The sequence below is a fragment of the Arvicanthis niloticus genome, unplaced genomic scaffold (assembly GCF_011762505.2).
Source record: "Arvicanthis niloticus isolate mArvNil1 unplaced genomic scaffold, mArvNil1.pat.X pat_scaffold_67_arrow_ctg1, whole genome shotgun sequence".
Lineage (NCBI taxonomy): Eukaryota > Metazoa > Chordata > Mammalia > Rodentia > Muridae > Arvicanthis > Arvicanthis niloticus.
Genome location: NW_023046292.1, coordinates 36,623 through 54,033, shown reverse-complemented (window position 1 = coordinate 54,033; position 17,411 = coordinate 36,623). Strand labels below are relative to the sequence as shown.

Genomic DNA, 17,411 nt, shown 5'->3' with positions numbered 1-17,411 from the left:
TACAAAGTGAGATATCTGTGGATTTAGTACAACAGTCATCTATTGGAGTGGTAGATCCGGAAAAGGCAAAACCAGAGCCAGGGCCACAGAGTTTTATCACCAAAGGAGTCAGTTGAAGGGACACGGATTCCAAATGTGAAATCTGTGGATTTGAATCTGGGCCAAGAGCAGCCAATTGTCAAGTCAGGATTAATCCCAGGGCCACAACTGCAAAGTGTCAGATTATCAAAGTTACATCAAGGGCAACTTCTTCAAGGGGAAAATTCACATTATAGTGTGAAATCGGATGAAGCAATATCACATTCCCCAATACCAGAAATCAGATCATCTGTTTTTATTCCGGGTCCAAAGGTTCCAGAACCACAACCACAACTTGTGAAATCTATGGAAGTAAATCTAGGACCATGTTTACAAGATGTGAGATTTTCTGATTCCATCTCAAAACCCAAGCACCAAGATTTCAAATATACACAGTTCGTACCAGGTTTTCCGCTTCAAGAGAGGACGTCTCAGGGATTTATGCCAGAATCATTTTCGCCAAAAAGCCAAGAGCCCAGGTTCAAATATAGGAAGCTTGCTCTGCCTACACAAGGATCAGAGTTTCACAGCACGAAATTTGTAACACAAACCTCTGAACTAGAGCATCCACACGTGATATCTGAGGTGGTCAACACAGGACCTCAGAAACAAGATACTAAATCTTCTGAGCTGGCTTCAAGACCAAAACTTCAAGGGGTCAAATTTGGGGAGCAAATCTCAGGATCCATGTTTGTTAGTGGAAGTTCTATGACTCCAGAGTTAGGGATACAGGATCCAAAAGTAACAAAGATGACTCCAGGGCTACAGGATACAAAGCAGGGATGTTTTAACTCAGGGCCATGGCTGCAAGATGTCCAATTTTTGGATATAATACCAGGAATTCAACCTCAAGGTATGAAAACTTCAGAGGTAAACTTGGAGCCACACTTAGAATGTATAAAAATTTTTGAGTTGACCACACAGCCAGAGACACAAGGGATAAAGCCAGAACTGACAGTACATGAGTCCCTGTTTCAAGATGTAAAATATGTCACAGGGAATCAAGTACCAAGCTTTGAAGACAAAATGTCTTATAAAGTGGGAGCTGAGCCACAGGCACCAATGGTGGAAACAATGAAGTTGGCTCCTGGGAGACACTTAGCAAATGTAGATCGTTCTGAGTTGATCAGAAGACCACAGACCCAAGGCATGGCATCTTCTGAATTGATCGAAGGACAGCTTTCGGGACATATGAAACCTGTGGAGAAGAGCACAGTTTCAAAGCAAGAAGCTCTGACATCTGTGGAATTAACACCAGGGGCAATTTTGGGAGGAGAAAAATCCACAAATTAAAGTCAAAGTCAGAGCTGGAGCATGTCAGATCAATGCTGTCAACCCCAGGGATGCAAGCAGGAGATAGGAAACTTGAGCTGCCTCTAGGCACCAGCTTGAAGGGTTTAAAACCACAGTTACTACTTTCAAAGCCAAAAGTTGAAGATAGGAAATCTGTGACCTTAACTGTAGAAGAATGTCTCAAGAGGATAAAATCTACTGTGGTATCCCCAAGTAGTTCCCTGAGAGGAGATATGAAGTCTGTCAAGTTGATTCCAGGTCCAAGAATTCAAGATGTGAAAACTAAGGGGTTGGCCCATAGTACCTATGTTCAAGATGTAAATGCCATGGACTTGAAACCTGAACCAAAGAAGCAAGGGGAGAGTCCTGTGACTTTTATACCAAGGATGTTGTTTCAAGAAAAGTCTATGGAGGTGTTTCAAGGGCCTCAACTGCAAAGTATAAAACCCAAGGGACTGACTTCACAGCCACAAACGCAAGACAGGAAACCTGTGATCTCCCCATGTTGGAAACAGCAAAGACTAAAACCTCCAACTGTAGTCAAAACACAAGGGATCCGAGGAGTAAAATTTGTAGATTTCACCTCAAACACAACAAGGGCCTCAAGGGATGGCACCCAGGAACTTAACTCTTAAGTCTAGACAGGATGACCAGATAACTGTAAAGTCACTAGAGTGGAAAGGTGGGATTTTTGACCAACAGAAAAAAACAGCTTGAATCAGAAAATACATTGCCCATGGAGTCAGATCAAGAACCCAAACTTGCAGATATGAAACCCATAGAGATCAACTCTCAGTTACCATTCAAAGATACAACCTCATGTGAATTGGCTCCTGAGCCAGTTGTTCAAAGTGTAAAAGCTGAAGAGTTCCAACATGAAGTACAGGTGCCAAGTCTGAAACCTTGCCAGTTGACTCCAGGGTCCCAGATACAACAAGAGAAAGCCTTGGAGTCAACGTTGGACCCACAGCTTCAAGGTATGAAAACTGAGGCACTGAATACAGAACCCCAAACTGGAAGCACAAAATCTATTCAATGGATACCAATATCTCAGTTTAAAACTGAGAAAGGTATAGGGTTAAGCTCAAGGTCACGGTCTCAAAATGCCACACCTACAGAACTGAAGCTTCCTATGCTATGGAGAGGTGTGAGGTCATCTGAACTGACTGGCAGGTCAAAAATTCAAGAAGAAAAATCTGTGGCATTGCATCTTGAGCCACAATTACAGGGCGTAAAGACCTCTCCATTAGCAATAGGGTTGCAGGAACCCAAAACTTTTAACTTGACTACAGAAGGTAAAGAACTTTCCAGGTCAGTCCAGCAATGCTTGTCTCATGGGTTCAAAAGTATTGGCAGTAAATCGGAGCTGCCATTTACAAGTATGAAAACATGTGACCCAACCTTACGATCAATGATCAGTAATATAAAACAAATGACATTCAAACCCGGGTTCCATAAAGAAGACAGGAGCTCTCTAGAATTGACCCCTGGGACACAATCACAAGAAGGGAAACCATTAAAGCCATCCCCAGGAATACAACAGCCTCAAGATTTGACATCTTCAGTGTTTAAACAAGAGTCACAGTCTTCAGAAGTGAAATCTGGGGTATTAGGCCAAGGGTCACAGTCAGAAAACAATAAAAATACAGGGTTGAAAACTGAAAAATCCTCTGAGTTGGCACTTCAGACAAAACCTCAAGGTATGAAATCTGAGATGAAGTCTGAGCCCCAGAGACAAAGTGCAAAATGTTCTGACTTGACACCCGAACAAAGTCCCAGAATATGAAATTTAAGTTAAGTCCCAGCTTACAGTTAAAAGAAAAACATTTAGTAATTTAAACATGGGGACCAATATCCGAAGGGTCAAGCTAGACTCTAAACCTGGACCACCATCCCAAGTTATAAAATTGGATTCAGTTCTGAAGACAAAGCCTCAAGAAATGGAGATGGAAAACTGTGAATCAGGCCCACAGTTACAAGATCTGAAATCTTTGAGGACGATCCTGGGTGTAAAAGTCCAAAATGTCAAATCTATGGGCTTCAGTCCTAGACCACAATTCGAACGTGTGCCATCTGAAGTCATTACAGAGAAGAATGTTCATGGTATGGAATCAGTAGAAATCAAACCTAGTCCAAAATTACAAGGTGAGGAACCTGAGTTCACCCCAAGGAAGTTGTTTTTAGGCACACTATCTATAGGGATAGATTCAGACTTTAACTTGCAAGATTTGAAATATCCCCAGCTTATCATGGGCAAGAAACTTCAAGATGTAGACTCTATGGAACAACACTTGACAAGTAGGAAACCTTCTGAGGTGATCACACAGATAAACTCTCAAGGTGTAACAGCAGTGGACTTCAATTCTGAACCACAGACGCAAAATAAAAAGCCTTGTGAGTTGTTTCAAGGAGAAAAGCTCCAAGATATGGAATCTATAGAGCTTAATCAGGGCCCAAAGTTACAAAGGATGACTGTGGAGTCAATAGCAGAGACAAAGCCCCAACATGGAAAATCTGTAAAGGTAAGCTCAGGCCCTCAGTTACAAGATAAGAAATATTCTATATCAGTTTTGCGGACAGAGCTTCAAGATGGAAGACCTCCAGAGATCAATTCTGGCCCACAATTACAGGGTGTAAAGTCTTCAGAAGGGATTTCAGGAGACACGGTTCAAAAAGAAAAACCCATGGCCCTTGTGTATCAGCCACTTGGGCAAGATGTAGACTCTTTTAAATGGAATTTCTCAAAGGCACTTGATGGGAAACCTTTGCAGTTCAAGATACCCTCTGAGTTACAGAAAAGGAAGCTATCTACGTTAAAAACAGAATTACACCTTCAAGGTATGGAGCCTGAGGCTTTCAACCCTGGATTAAAGTTGGAAGAGGTGAAATCTGAGTTCACATATCCACAAACAACAAAGGATAAGGAGGTCAATTATGATGCAGACTTACAGGTTGTGGGATTCTCAGAGTTGGCCTCGCCAATTTATAATGTGGTACCTTTTGGACTCAAAGCCAGAAATCAGAAGCAAGATGTGAAACCTCACAAATTAAGTCAAAAGCAACAGCCTCAATATATGAAATCAACAGAGTTCAGTCATGGGCCACATTTGCAATATACCAAGTCATCAGACTTGTGCACAACACTTCAAGACCTGAAATCGATGGAATTCAACCCAGAGCAACGGTTGCAAGATGTGAAGTCCTCTGAGTTGGGCCTGGGAGCAGGTACACAGTCTTTAGGGTTCAACCCTGGGCCACAGTTACAAGAGATAAAACCTTCTTCAGTGACCACAGAGGTCAAGCTGCTGGAAGAGTCATCTCCAAAATTCAGTCATGAACCTACATTGCAATGTAGGAAATCCTGTGCCTGGAGTCACAGTAAAAATGTTATGGCACCCAACACCGGGATACAAGATGTAGAATCATCTAAGTTGCACCCTGATCCAGACCTTCAGGGTGTAAAATCTAAGGTGCTCTGCCCTGGGTCACACTTGGAAGATGTGAATTCTGCATGTACTCCCAATGTAAATTCTCAATATGCAAATTCCAGTAGGTATATATCTGGGCCATATTTGCAAGATACAAATTCCTCTGCATGCATTCCAGATCCAAACACTCGGTGTATAATCTCTGAGTGCAATACTGGAATACATTTGCCTGGAAAGAATCCTTCTTCATGCTTTTCAGGATCAAAATTGCAATGTGTAGATTCGACTGGGAGCAACCCTAAGTCACATTTGCAAGACATAAATTCTACTGAATGCACCCCAGAGCCAAGTTCTCAGTGTGCAAATTCTTCTGCATGCTCCCCAGAGCCAAGTCCTCCATGTGTAAATTCTACTGAGTGCAATCCCGAATCACATTTGCAAGGTGTGAATTCTTTTGTATACACTCCAGGGCAAAATCCTCTGTGTGAAAGTTCTAATAGATATAATCTTGGGCCACTTTTTCAAGGTATGAACTTCTGTAAATTTCCACCACCACAAATTCTGCATGTCAATCCTGTTTGGTGCAATACCAGAATACATTTGCAAGATATAAGTTCTCCTGCATGTACTCTAAATCAAGAATCTCAGTCTGAAAATTCTATTGGCTACTACCCTGGGCCACATTTACAAGCTCCAAAACTTCAAGAACAACACTTGAAAGATTTGAAGTCTGAATTAACTCCAGAGTCAAACGATTTGGGTATAGCACCTGTGGAATACAACCCTGGTCCACAACATCAAGGTATGAATGGTATGAATTCTTCTGGGTTTAATCCTGAGTCAAAACCTCAATGCAAACGGTCTGTAAAGTCCAGTTCAGGGCCACAGTTACAAAACATTAAGTCCTTTGACTTGACCCCTGGCTTAGAGTCTCAAAGTATAAAATCTGTTCTGTTAAACTCTGAATCACCTTCTCAAGGTGTGAACTCATCTAACTTAATGATAGGGGCAAAGTCTGAAAAGGCCCCATCTTTGAAGAACTGGCTTGGGTCATGGCAGCAAAGTGCACCACCTATATTTACTTTGAGGCCTCAGTCAAATAGTTTGAATTCTGTGGTTTTACCAGAATCGCCTCCTGAAGATAGAGAGTTTCCAGAGAAGACTACACAGACTATGTTCTGTGAAAGTGATGTAGAACTGACTCCTGGCTGTGGTCTGAATGACCTGAGAAGTAAGGCGTTTTTGCCAGACCCTTGTTTTCAAACTGTTCATGCTGTGCAGTTGAAATTAGGGTCACAGTCTCAAAGCATCAGTTCTTCTGAATTGACGTCATGCCATAGTTCACAGCATCCTATGTCTTCCCTCCCACCAAAGCCATGTTTCCAAGATACAAATCCTCAGCAGCTGAGGATAGGATCCGAACAGCAAAGTCTGAATTGCCAATTGTTTCCTTCAGAGGAGAAAACAATGATGGCATCAGGACCACAGTCCACCAAGAAGCTCTTAGAAGGACCAGAACTGACTAGTGTCAAATTTTCAAATTTGTCACTGAAATCACAGCAGCAAAATATGAAATCTTTGGCATTTACTTCAGAGCCAAAGTGGCAAGGTGTAAAACATGTGAAATTGACATCAGTATGTCTACCAGAACCTGGAAAATCTGTGGAGTTACCACCAAAGTCAATTCTTCAAAATATGAAATCTGGGAACCTAATGGCACAGACAATTGATCCAGTCACAAAATCGACTAAAGCCACATATATACCAGAGCGACAGGTGGTGGACTTAGCAGAAATGATCATGAAGCCTAGGTTTCAGGTCCCTAAATCGGTGAACTTTACTTCACCACCAATTTATCAAGATGTGGAATCTTTAGAAAGGACAAAGGGATTGGGACAGAAAAGCACAGAAATGATGGAGAAATCTATGGAGTTGAGCTTTAAACCAACAGATAATGTCATAGACTCATTAGATAAAGTCTTAGAATCATTACAGATGCCCCTGAAGCTAGATCTTCAAGTACCAGAATTTGTTGATCTGACTCCAACACTAAGTGATCAAGATTCAAAATCCTCAGAGCCAAACCTACAGAAAAGCTACCAGATCCCAAAAACTCCGGAGTTACATTCTTGGTTATGGCCTCAATTTGAAGAATTCAAGAAGTTACAGACAAAGGAAGTTACAGCACCTGATAGAATGACCCTCGACTTGAAGAATCACGTTGCAGACAAGATAGAGCTGACTTGTGAAGCAAGACAGCAAGGGAAAGAATTTCTTAGAATGACTCCAGAGCCAGTAAATAGAGAGACTGGATTTACAGAAAAATCTCCAAGGTCATGTCCTCAAGACTCAGGACCTCTGGGGTTGAGCTGTAAGAAAAGATCTCAAAGGGAACAATCTGTAGTATCAACACCAAGGTCATTCTGTCTTGTCCCAGATTCTGCTTCAGGAATAACACCAGGGCCAGGACCTCAGACTCCCCAATCTAAAAATTTAGCCTCTATGCTGTGGCTACAGAAAGAATCCTCTGAGTTATCATGCAAGCAAGCCAGTCAAGTGGTGGGAAATACTGACTCTGTAGAGCTCACTTTTGCTACACGGCAGCCAGGAGGGGTAGCAGCTAAGCTAACAAAACCTCAGAATCTGAGCCAGGAGAATGCAAGCATCACTCCAATAGAATCGCTGGATCAAATGATAAACTTTGTAGGGGTTAGTCCAAAGCCGCGAGATCAAGTGACAGAATCTGCAAAGACACAGCTTCCAGTTCCTCAATCAGTTGTCCTCCAAAAAGTTTCTGAAACTGTACAAGTGATCCCTGGACCGCCACTTCAAATTATAAAGTCTGAGATGATTCCAGAGAGTATCCCTCAAGAATCAAAATACAATGATTTGACTCCCAAAATACATGATGTGGTAAGTTCAGAATTTGTTCCAAGCCTTTGTCTACAAAATGTGCAATCCAAGAAATTAATCATAGATCCAACACATCAGGTTTTAAAAATAAAACGCCGGCCAGGCTTTCAAATGATAAAGACTTCATTAACTCCCAAACCACTGGTTCTGATGGTAAAATCTGAAGAAGTGGCACCAGGACCATGTCCTCAGACTGTAGAACTAATAGGACTCACCACGAGATCTAGCATTAAAGTAAGAGAATGTTTGAATTTACACCCAAGACCACATCTTCAAGACCTGGTAAAACCTATGGAGTTAACTCCAAGGGCAGATATTCAAGTGACTTCTGCAGAATTAGTATTTCAGCAAACATCTACCCTTAAGGAACCTACAGTGTTAACTCATGAGCAAAGGCTTCAGGCTGGAAAATCTCTAGGCCTCAAACCAGAATCTCCCAAAGTAATGAAAATTGAGGATTCCAATCAAGGATGGGTGTGTCAGAATAAAGACTCAGAGATGATCACATCGGCAAAGTTACAGGCAGAGGACTACTTATCTACGTTAATACATAGCCCTCCAATCCCATTTCTCTCAAGCGTTGACAAAACAACCGAATTAGAGCACCTTCAGGGTTCTGGGGTGCCAGAAGTTTCAAGAGCTTTTGGTATGAAAAACCTTGGTGTTGGTATTTTGCAGTCTTCAAAGTCCTATACAGACACTATTATGATAAAATCTTCAGTTCTTCCTTTGGTCCTTCCAAATCTACCCTCTGATAAGACAGGGGACACCAAGGAAGCCCCATATCCTGAGATCTGGAGCATGAATATCTTATCTAAGGAAGAAAGCGAAAAGGAGAAGATGGAGGAATTCCAGAGGTATTCTTCATATTCATTAAGATTACTATCTGAAGAGTTTCAGGAAGGATTAGGGGCTCGAAGAAGCTCTATCCGTTCTTTCCCAGGCATAAAACAGAATGCCTGGGAAAGTCATGTCTGTAGGCAGCGACTGCCTAGGAAATACCTCTCCAATATGTTACTGCTGGGGAATGTCCTGGGAACCACTCAAACTATGCATAATTTGTTTGGGGTTCCAGCTGAACTGATGGAATTTTCTCAAAGCCTGCTAGAGAGGGTTCCAAAGACCATTTCTCAGACTTCAGTGGTTAAAAACTATATTCAGAGACATATTTTATGTCACAGTAATACAAAAAAAATACCTTTAAAGATGTGGACACGTGCCTCCACGTCTTCCATAATACAGCAATACTCTGGTATTAAGTTAAAAGTAAAGAAAAAAAGCTCAAAGCTCAGCGATCTATTCCAGGAAGTCACTGAGCATGTGTCTGTGTCATGTACCGGGGCCCGGATTCCTGCCTTGATGAAGAAATCAGACTCTACTCTTGAGATACTTTACACTAGGGAAGATTCTGTTTCCAGGGAGCAGAGTAAAATCTCACCATGTGGCTCACCAACTAGGACATTTGAGTCTCAGCCTTCCCTCAAGACAAGTTCTCTCTCCCAGTCCAAGACCGAGATCTCAAAACAGGAACTGCTAAGAGAACTAGAGCTAAAACTGGCAGGAAGACTCATAAACCAAATACCCCACAATGTCCCTCCACCTCTAGAGTCAGGTCTTGTTCTAAAGTATCCCGTATGCCTAGAATGTGGCCGATGTTCAGGATTCAATTGCTGTCATAAGTCACAGTCTACTTTTGGGCCGTACCTTCTTATCTACCCACAGCTCCACCTTTTAAGCACCCCTGAAGGCCGTGGTGAGACTCGGTTGCATCTTGGATTTAGATTACAAACTGGGGAAAGACCTCGAGTCTCAAACCATTCTGCACAAAACAGAGCAGATCCACGGAAGAGTGCTCAAAGGACAGCTAGATACTCTCCGCCAGCTTCCAAGAGTCCTAGTTCTAGCAGTTTCCAGTCCAGATCTTCCCTGTCTCCTGCTTCTGTACAAGTTCACACTCAACAAAAGCAATGGGATAGCCACTCTGGTGTGACAGAAGAAACAACAGCCAAAGACTATGTGTTCTCTCAGGTTCACTCCGTATCAGAGAGTGACTATCAGGATGAAAAATGGGTTAAATCAAGCCCCAGAAAAACCTATCACGTAACATATCCAGTGAAGACAACCACCAAGGGACCTAAGAAAGAAACCACAAGGCTCTACAAACTCATTCATCCTAGAACACTGAGAAGCAGAATTCAAACCACCCAAGCAAGCACTGTTTCTTCCAAGAGACCTAAGAAATCCTCCCAGCCCAAATTCATCCAACTGCTTTCTCACAGCCTAAGGCAGGCATTTCTAGCAACACATAGAGTGGTGACTTCCATGAAACAGAAACTTTTGGACAACATGAGGCCAGGCAATTTGCACTGTAGACAAGCTCAACAGCCCAAACAAGCGAGCCCTTTCCTACCCAGACCCTTGCAATTGCAGGAGATCCTGGTTTGTGGAAGAGATGTCTTTAACCAAGCTACATCAGTCCCAGAACCTTTGAACAGAGTTCAAAATGTCTACAGTAGAGCAAAGAAAGGCTGTAGTAGTGAAATATTCAATCTAGAGTCTAAAAAACGCTTCTACAGTAGGAGCCAAATTTCAGGCCCAAGAGAGGATTGTATCTAACCCACTCTTGAAAGGAATCCTAGGGAGTCACTTGGGAAAGAAACCCATATCAAAAGAAGAACAAGGCTTCTTCAGGGAGAGAACCCTATGTAATAAGCCATTTGAAAGGACCCTTCGCAGGCTTCCTCAGAGAAGTTATCGGAGAAGTCTCTCTGAGAGTAGAGATCATAGTCCTTGGAGAAGCAGTTCCTCTGACAGAACCCTCTCTGAGAGGAGTCATTGCCACTTCTTTAAGGAGAGAGGCCACAGTCCCTCAAGGAGGACCCTTCCCAGTCCCTCAAGGAGAAGAGCTCGAAGACCCTCAGTGAGGGGTCCTCACAGGCGCTCAGGGAGGAGCTCTGACAGGCACTCAGGGAGGAGCCCTGACAGATGCTCATGGAGGAGCCCTGACAGGCGCTCATGGAGGAGCCCTGACAGGCGATCAGGGAGGAGCCCTGACAGGCGATCAGGGAGGAGCCCTGACAGGTGCTCAGGGAGGAGCCCTCACAGGCGCTCAGGGAGGAGCCCTCACAGGCGATCAGGGAGGAGCCCTCACAGGCGATCAGGGAGGAGCCCTCACAGGCGGTCAGGGAGGAGCCCTCACAGGCGCTCAGAGAGAAGCCCTTATAGCCTTCTCAAGAGAAGAGGACACAGTTCCTATATGAGCAACAGTCTACACAGTGGGTCCGGGTGGACCCACTTCTATTAAGTGTATTTCTGCTCAGCCACTGCCTGCACCCTCAGCAATGAAAGAGCTATCTGCCAGGGAAGAGGAAGAGAATGTGTCTGTAATCAGATCAATAAAGGGGCGATTTGAACTCCATTTGCCTCTGTAAGACCACTTGTGGGATGGGTGGGACGCTGCTTCACCAGGAGCCCTTAAATCTTCAGACTCCACATTTGGTCCAACCCTCTGGCCCTGAAGGTCTCCCTATTCCCCAGTTGAGATGGGGGCGGGGTCTGAATGGAGGCTGAAGATGAGTCTTCACCTGACTCCTTTCCCACCACAGCCCCCTCGGAAGCCAAGTCGCCAGGCAGAAGTAGATGTTCAGAACAGAACTAGTCAAACAGCTGGAGAGACCACATCTGGGAGAGGCGAGGCGAGCAGAAGTGGCTTTGGTCTGGCCAGAGCCCTTGGGTGAAATTGTTAGGTGTGGAGACTTATTTATATGTTTGTTGTTCTCACATAAATGTGTGCACCACAGACCCATGGAGGTCAGAAGAGGCCATTGGATCTCCTGGACCTGGAGTTACAGGTGATTGCGAAGCTCCATGTGGGTGCTGGGAATCAAGTCTAGGTCCTCTGCAGAAACAAGTGCTCTTAAGCACTGAGCCTTGCCTTCAGCACCAGGAATACTCACTCATTCTTAATTATCTTCTTAGGAGATTGCAAAGTTTGAGAGCTGATGGTTTGACGTGAGACCTGAGAAGAGAGGGAAAGTATGGAATATATTACTCTTTAAAGATAAGTCGAATAGGAAAAGACTAAAAGGCTGCCAAAAAAAAAAAAAATGAAATCTACATATTTGTACTTAGAAGAATGGGCTATGAAGCAGTGGTTCTCAACCTTCCCAATGCTGTGACCCTCTAATACAGATCCTCATGTTGTGGTGACCCCCAACCATAACACCATTTTCATTGCTATTTCATAACTGCTATTTTGCTTATGTTATGAATCCTAAAGTAAATATCTGATATGCTACCCCTGTGAAAGGATCGTTGAACTTCCAAAGGGGTCACGACTCACAGGTAATAGACAGTTGTGTGCCACCTGATGTAAGTGCTAGGATTCGAACTCAGGTCCTCTGGAAGTAGAGCAAGCGCTCTTAAACTCTCGACCATTTCTCTAGCCCCTGTACATACGTTTTAGCTAGATGACAAGAGTTTTGAACGTTTTCATCACAGAGGAATGATAAGCTAGATGGGCTTAGCCTGATTCAAACATTACAATACACATATATATGAATATATATGTAAATATCCTATGAGTCCCCTAAATATGGCCATGTGTGTGCATGGGCACACAGTGCTGGGATCTGCTATAATTTAGATCTGGAATGTTCTTCAAAGCCCCATAAACTGAAGGCCTACTTCTGAGCTTGGTATTGAGAAGTGGTGCAAGACCCGAGGCTAAGTAACCAAAGGGTCCGGTCACTGGGGCCTGATTTCCCCTGAAGACACTGAGACTCTGGCCTCCTCCGAGCTCTGTTAACTTTCTGGCCACTATGAAGTTAGCAGCTTCCTTACCACTTTCCACTACAGTGCAGCCAAAACAATGGGGCCCACTGACCATAGACAGAAACCGCTAAACTTTTGAGTCAATAAATCTTTTCTTTTTTTTTTTTTTTTGTTTGATTTTTCGAGACAGGGTTTCTCTGTGTAGTTCTGTCTGTCCTGGAACTCACTCTGTAGACCAGGCTGGCCTCGAACTCAGAAATCTGCCTGCCTCTGCCTCCCAAGTGCTGGGATTAAAGGTGTGTGCCACCACTGCCCGGCCTATCACAGATTTTTAATGTAGCAATAGAGAACTAAGTAACATAGAGACTGATGTAGGGCATCAGGTGTGTCAAGAATATACTTGACCACTGAGCTATAACAACCCAGCCTCAAATATCTATTTTAGCTAACAAGTGGCAACTTTTCATTAACCTGAGGTTAGGAGGATGTGTGGATGTATAAAGTATATGTATATGTACATGTACATGTATATGACATATGGGAAAGAACAGACATGACCTTTTGTAACATGAGTAATTCCAACCATGTAAACAAGTACATAGAACAGGTATCAAGACAACATTTGTTATGGCTAGCTATATTTATGGCTAGCTATATTTTCAGATTCCCTAGAAGAATTGTTACTCTTAGCAGCAGTAATGGACAATAAAAGTCATTTTTAAAAAATTAAGCTTTCTTTAAATTAACAAGCACTGTTCTCAAGCTATGAGGCGTTAAGTTTTTGTTTATTTGATTTTTTTTTGCCTCTTTTCATAAATGAAGAGGCAAAGAGGGTAGGGAAATGGCTCAGAGGGCAAAATGTATCTTGCCATGCAAAGGGGAAGACTTGAGTTCAAGTCTCCCAAACCTACTACATACATACAGCTAGGCATGGCGGCATATAACTGTAACCCCCACATTCTTAAGGTGAGATGGGAGTCAGAGATAAGATGACCCTAGAAGCGCCCAGGCCAGCTGGCCTGGCACACACAGGGCTGTGGTAGACAAGATGAGGTGGGCGGGAGGCGAGGGCTCTCACCTGACGCTATCCTCTGACCTCCATACATGCACCATGGCATGTGTGGGTGCCCTAACACACCCCACACACCATAAACACATATATCATACATACACATGCAAACAAAATAAAGAAGCAATAAAGAACCGAGGAAAGGAGAAAAATGGGGCAACTCTCGTTCAAGTTAATTTCAACAGTGAGGTGGGCATTCTCTTCAGAGCGTGTGAATGTGTGCATGCGTGCTAAGAAAGCTCCAGTTGAAGGTTACCTGAGGGGAAGAGCTGGGGTCAGAACTGGGCGAGGGCATTGCTCCAGTCAGTGCTCAGTGCTCTTCCGTAGTCACTGACCAACAGTGACAAACACAGCAGAGATCCAGAAAGAATGTGAAGGGAAAGGACCAAGGATTTGACCAAATGGCTTTGGTGGGTTTTGTTCAGTCGTTTGTTCTTTTGTTTGATTGGTTTTTGTTTTTGGAGACATGGTTTCTCTATGTAGACCTGGCTGTCCTGGAACTCACTTTGTAGAACAGGCTGGCCTCAAATTCAGAGATCCACCTGCTTCTGCCTCCTGAGTGCTGGGATTAAAGCCGTGGGCCACTGCCCTGCTCAAGAGTTTGTTCTTTAGGGTTTTTTGTTTGCTTGTTTTGTTTTGTAGTGCTGGGGATCAAGCCTTGGTTCTACCACTGACATAATTCCAAGCCCCAAAGATGGGTGTGAAAGGGAAGCAGGGAAAGGATGACCCCCACACACACACCACAGACAGATTTCTGCAAAACAGGCAGATTTCTGCAAAAGTGAGTCTTTGCATCTCAAGGAGAGTCATCCTGGCCACACAATTCCTCTGCTCCATTTATAACAGTTGTGCAGAATATATTGGATGCACTGAGCAGAGTTTCAAAAGCTGGACACCACTGCTCTCCCTACAAGGAACAACCTCCATCACAAAGCAGGGAGGGGAGCACAAGCTCAGGATACAGAGGAATTAGAGCAGCTTTGGCTTCAGTGGGACCAGCAAGCCCAGACCACAGTGTGGTGGGGAAATCCTCTCTAGTCTCTGTATGTTTCCCGGCCAGCTGCCCAGTCTCTGGAGGAACCCTTCTCAGGAAGCTCCACCTGACCTTAGTGGGGAAGCGGGACATTCTCATGCCTCTGGCCCTGGTGAGAGGAGTGGGTTGAATCCTAATTATATAATCCCAACCAAAAGACAGCGGGACCTACCTTGGTAGAAAACTTGTCTGGTAACTGCCCTTCTCCAGGAAAAAGTACTTTTCATCACGACTCTTGTCACTCCACATTCGGAGATATAACCAAGGCTATAGAGCAGGGCAGTGATGGCACACACCTTCAGTCCCAGCAGGAGGCAGAGGCAGGCAGATCTCTGAATTCAAGGCCAGCCTGGTCTACAGAGTGAGTTCTAGGACAGCCAGGGCTACACAGAAAAGCCCTGTCTCAAAACAAACAAACAAACAACAGACAAACAAGCAAACAGAATATAGGAAGTAATCTGTGTCCCTTTGGAGAGCAATTTAAGAAAGTGACTGTGGTTTAGAGCTGAGTGGGTGGTAGTAACAGTTTGGGTGGGTCAGAGAACAGCTCAGGCTGAGTATGGTCCTCCCCCCCCACCACCTGTAAGCCCACCATTCCAGACTCAAAGGCGGGAGTATGAAGAAGCGTTCAAGGCTAACTCGGAATGCATAGTGTGACCCTTTTCTCAAAACCAGAAGAACAGCAAGAGGAGAGCTGTTTAGTGGGTCACAGTCAGCAAGGTCAAGTTAACATGTCTCTTTAGGCTGTGGTGAGAGGAGATGCAAACAGGCAGAGAAGAAGCTCCATGAGGGCCCGAGATGAACAGGCTGCTCTGTGCACTACTGTGCAAGCATAGGACCTCTTGACCCCGTTGCTTGGCTTTTGAAGGGCACAACAGATCTGGGAGGTAGGCAGATATCTCACCATTTTATAGAGAATAGAACTCAGAGACATAAGCCCACTTGTCTAAGGCCACAAAGCTGTGAAGGGCTCTTGGGTTGGTGTCCACAGACCCCAGGGCTAGGATCCCACCGTGCTCTCCAGAAAAGACAAAAGGCCTTTGGTCTCTTATAGAGCAAAGGAAGGAGCCAAGCAAGATAACCGAGTTGTGGAGGACAAAGGTAAGTAGAGTCTGACAAGAGGAAGATCTCTGTGGAGCTGGCAAGGGGTGAGGACAGTCTGAGGATAGGGCACAGTTCAAGCATCTGAGTTCATAATAGATTGCATCACCAAGGTAGGTGATCAAAGGTCACCTTTATCTACACCTCTTAGGCAGCTTCTGGTTCTATATGCCCTTGCTATCCATCAGTTCACAAAATTATGGCATCTAATGATAAGCATTCTCCTGAGACATTTGGGAAGGGAGACAGGCGGCCAACTCTGAGCCAAGAGGCCCGGTGTCACCTTGTCTTATTCTTCCTGTCACCCTGGACAGGTCACTTAGAAAATTAGGTGAAAGAAAACCAATCTATAGTAAGTCCATAATACCACCTCTTCTCTTTTTTTAGATATCCTCTCCCTATGGGGATAGCCTCTTCCTATCCAGCACTGGCTAACCAGGAACTCACTACATAGCCCAGGCTGTCCACTTCTCCCATCCCTTTCCATCACTGATGTCTAGGGAGAGAATGCTAACAGCTTTGCAGCCTCTTACTCTTCACTAAGGCAAAACCACACTATAAGGCAGGCAGACAAGGGAGGCCCACATCCAAGGAGCCCAGCAGCTGACTGGCAGTGAGCAGCTCCCCTCTACCCTGGACCATTTTCGCTCATCAAACTCACAAGCACAAGCTTCTTTGTTAATTCTGCAAATACTGTCACACCTCCACCAACACTCCGTTGGCTCAGCTCCGGAGATACTCGTTTTTCCCAAAGCCGGGTGCCTCTCGACCATCAGAGTCCCTAACAGGCGGCGGACCACCACCCCTAGCGCCAGCACATGCCTGCCCAGGGGACCTCGGGGTCCAGACTGTCCCCTGGCCAGAGGCATCTTTGTCCTCTCGGCACAGATGCACGCTCACAGGCGACTGAAACAGCCCAGCATGGCACCAAGTCGGCGTTCTCGCTTTTGCGCCGGGGGCCACTCTGGGGGGACAAAGGTCCGAGTCTGGAAGTTTGCGGGCCCGAGCCGGGGCGTCAAGCCTTCCTTACAGTACATCTCAGCAGAGAGCGCCTCCCGGGAGGCCGGCGTCGCCGCGTCGCTGGCAGCTAGTCCCAGCCGCGACTGCCTTTCATTCCTAGCCAGGCAGGCTCAGGCGGCAGCAGGCGGAGACCCGGGCGCGGCGGGAGCAGCCGATGGGGCGCGGCGGGAGCAGCCGATGGGGCGCGGCGGGAGCAGCCGATGGGGCGCGGCGGGAGCAGCCAATGGGGCCTGGCGGCGGGCGGGACAGAGCGGGACGCCACCGGCCCATTCAGCGCCAAGGTTGGCTGCCGCCTCCTGCTCCAGTGCCCAAGCTAGGTGGTGCTCAGGGGGCGGAGCTGTGCTTTGCCACGCCCCTCCCCCTTGGCCACTGGCGGGCTGTCTCGAGAGCCCCGCCTCCATCTCAGCCCCTCTCCCTTCCTCTGTAGTGGGTGAGCCTTTTGCCTACCTGACACCCCAGGGAGCCCAGATTCTTTCCGCACTAGGTGGATCACCCATACGAAATCCAGCTCTTGGCTCAGTTCTTAAGCGGGTCGGTGACGGGTCCTTCAAACTGATAACACACACACACACCCTACGCCAGGTCAGCCAGGAGCTGGAAGCTGCAGGTGTGCCCCTCCTTCAGCTCCATTCAGGCTGCTCAGACTAAGCCAAGGAAGCTAAGGAGCAGAAATTGAGACATAACCCTCTTCTTTCGGTGGGTC

At 45.4% G+C, this 17,411-nt stretch overlaps 1 long non-coding RNA gene across 1 annotated transcript; it reads right to left on the bottom strand.

Annotated features, from left to right (window-relative positions):
- Positions 1-11,622: 11,622 nt before the first annotated feature.
- LOC143433913 (uncharacterized) lies at positions 11,623-17,210 on the bottom strand. The gene is made up of 2 exons (XR_013070377.1): positions 16,350-17,210; positions 11,623-11,730 (listed from the first exon to the last, which is right to left on the bottom strand). It is a non-coding gene; the product is annotated as an uncharacterized LOC143433913 (long non-coding RNA).
- Between the last annotated feature and the right edge of the window lie 201 nt (positions 17,211-17,411).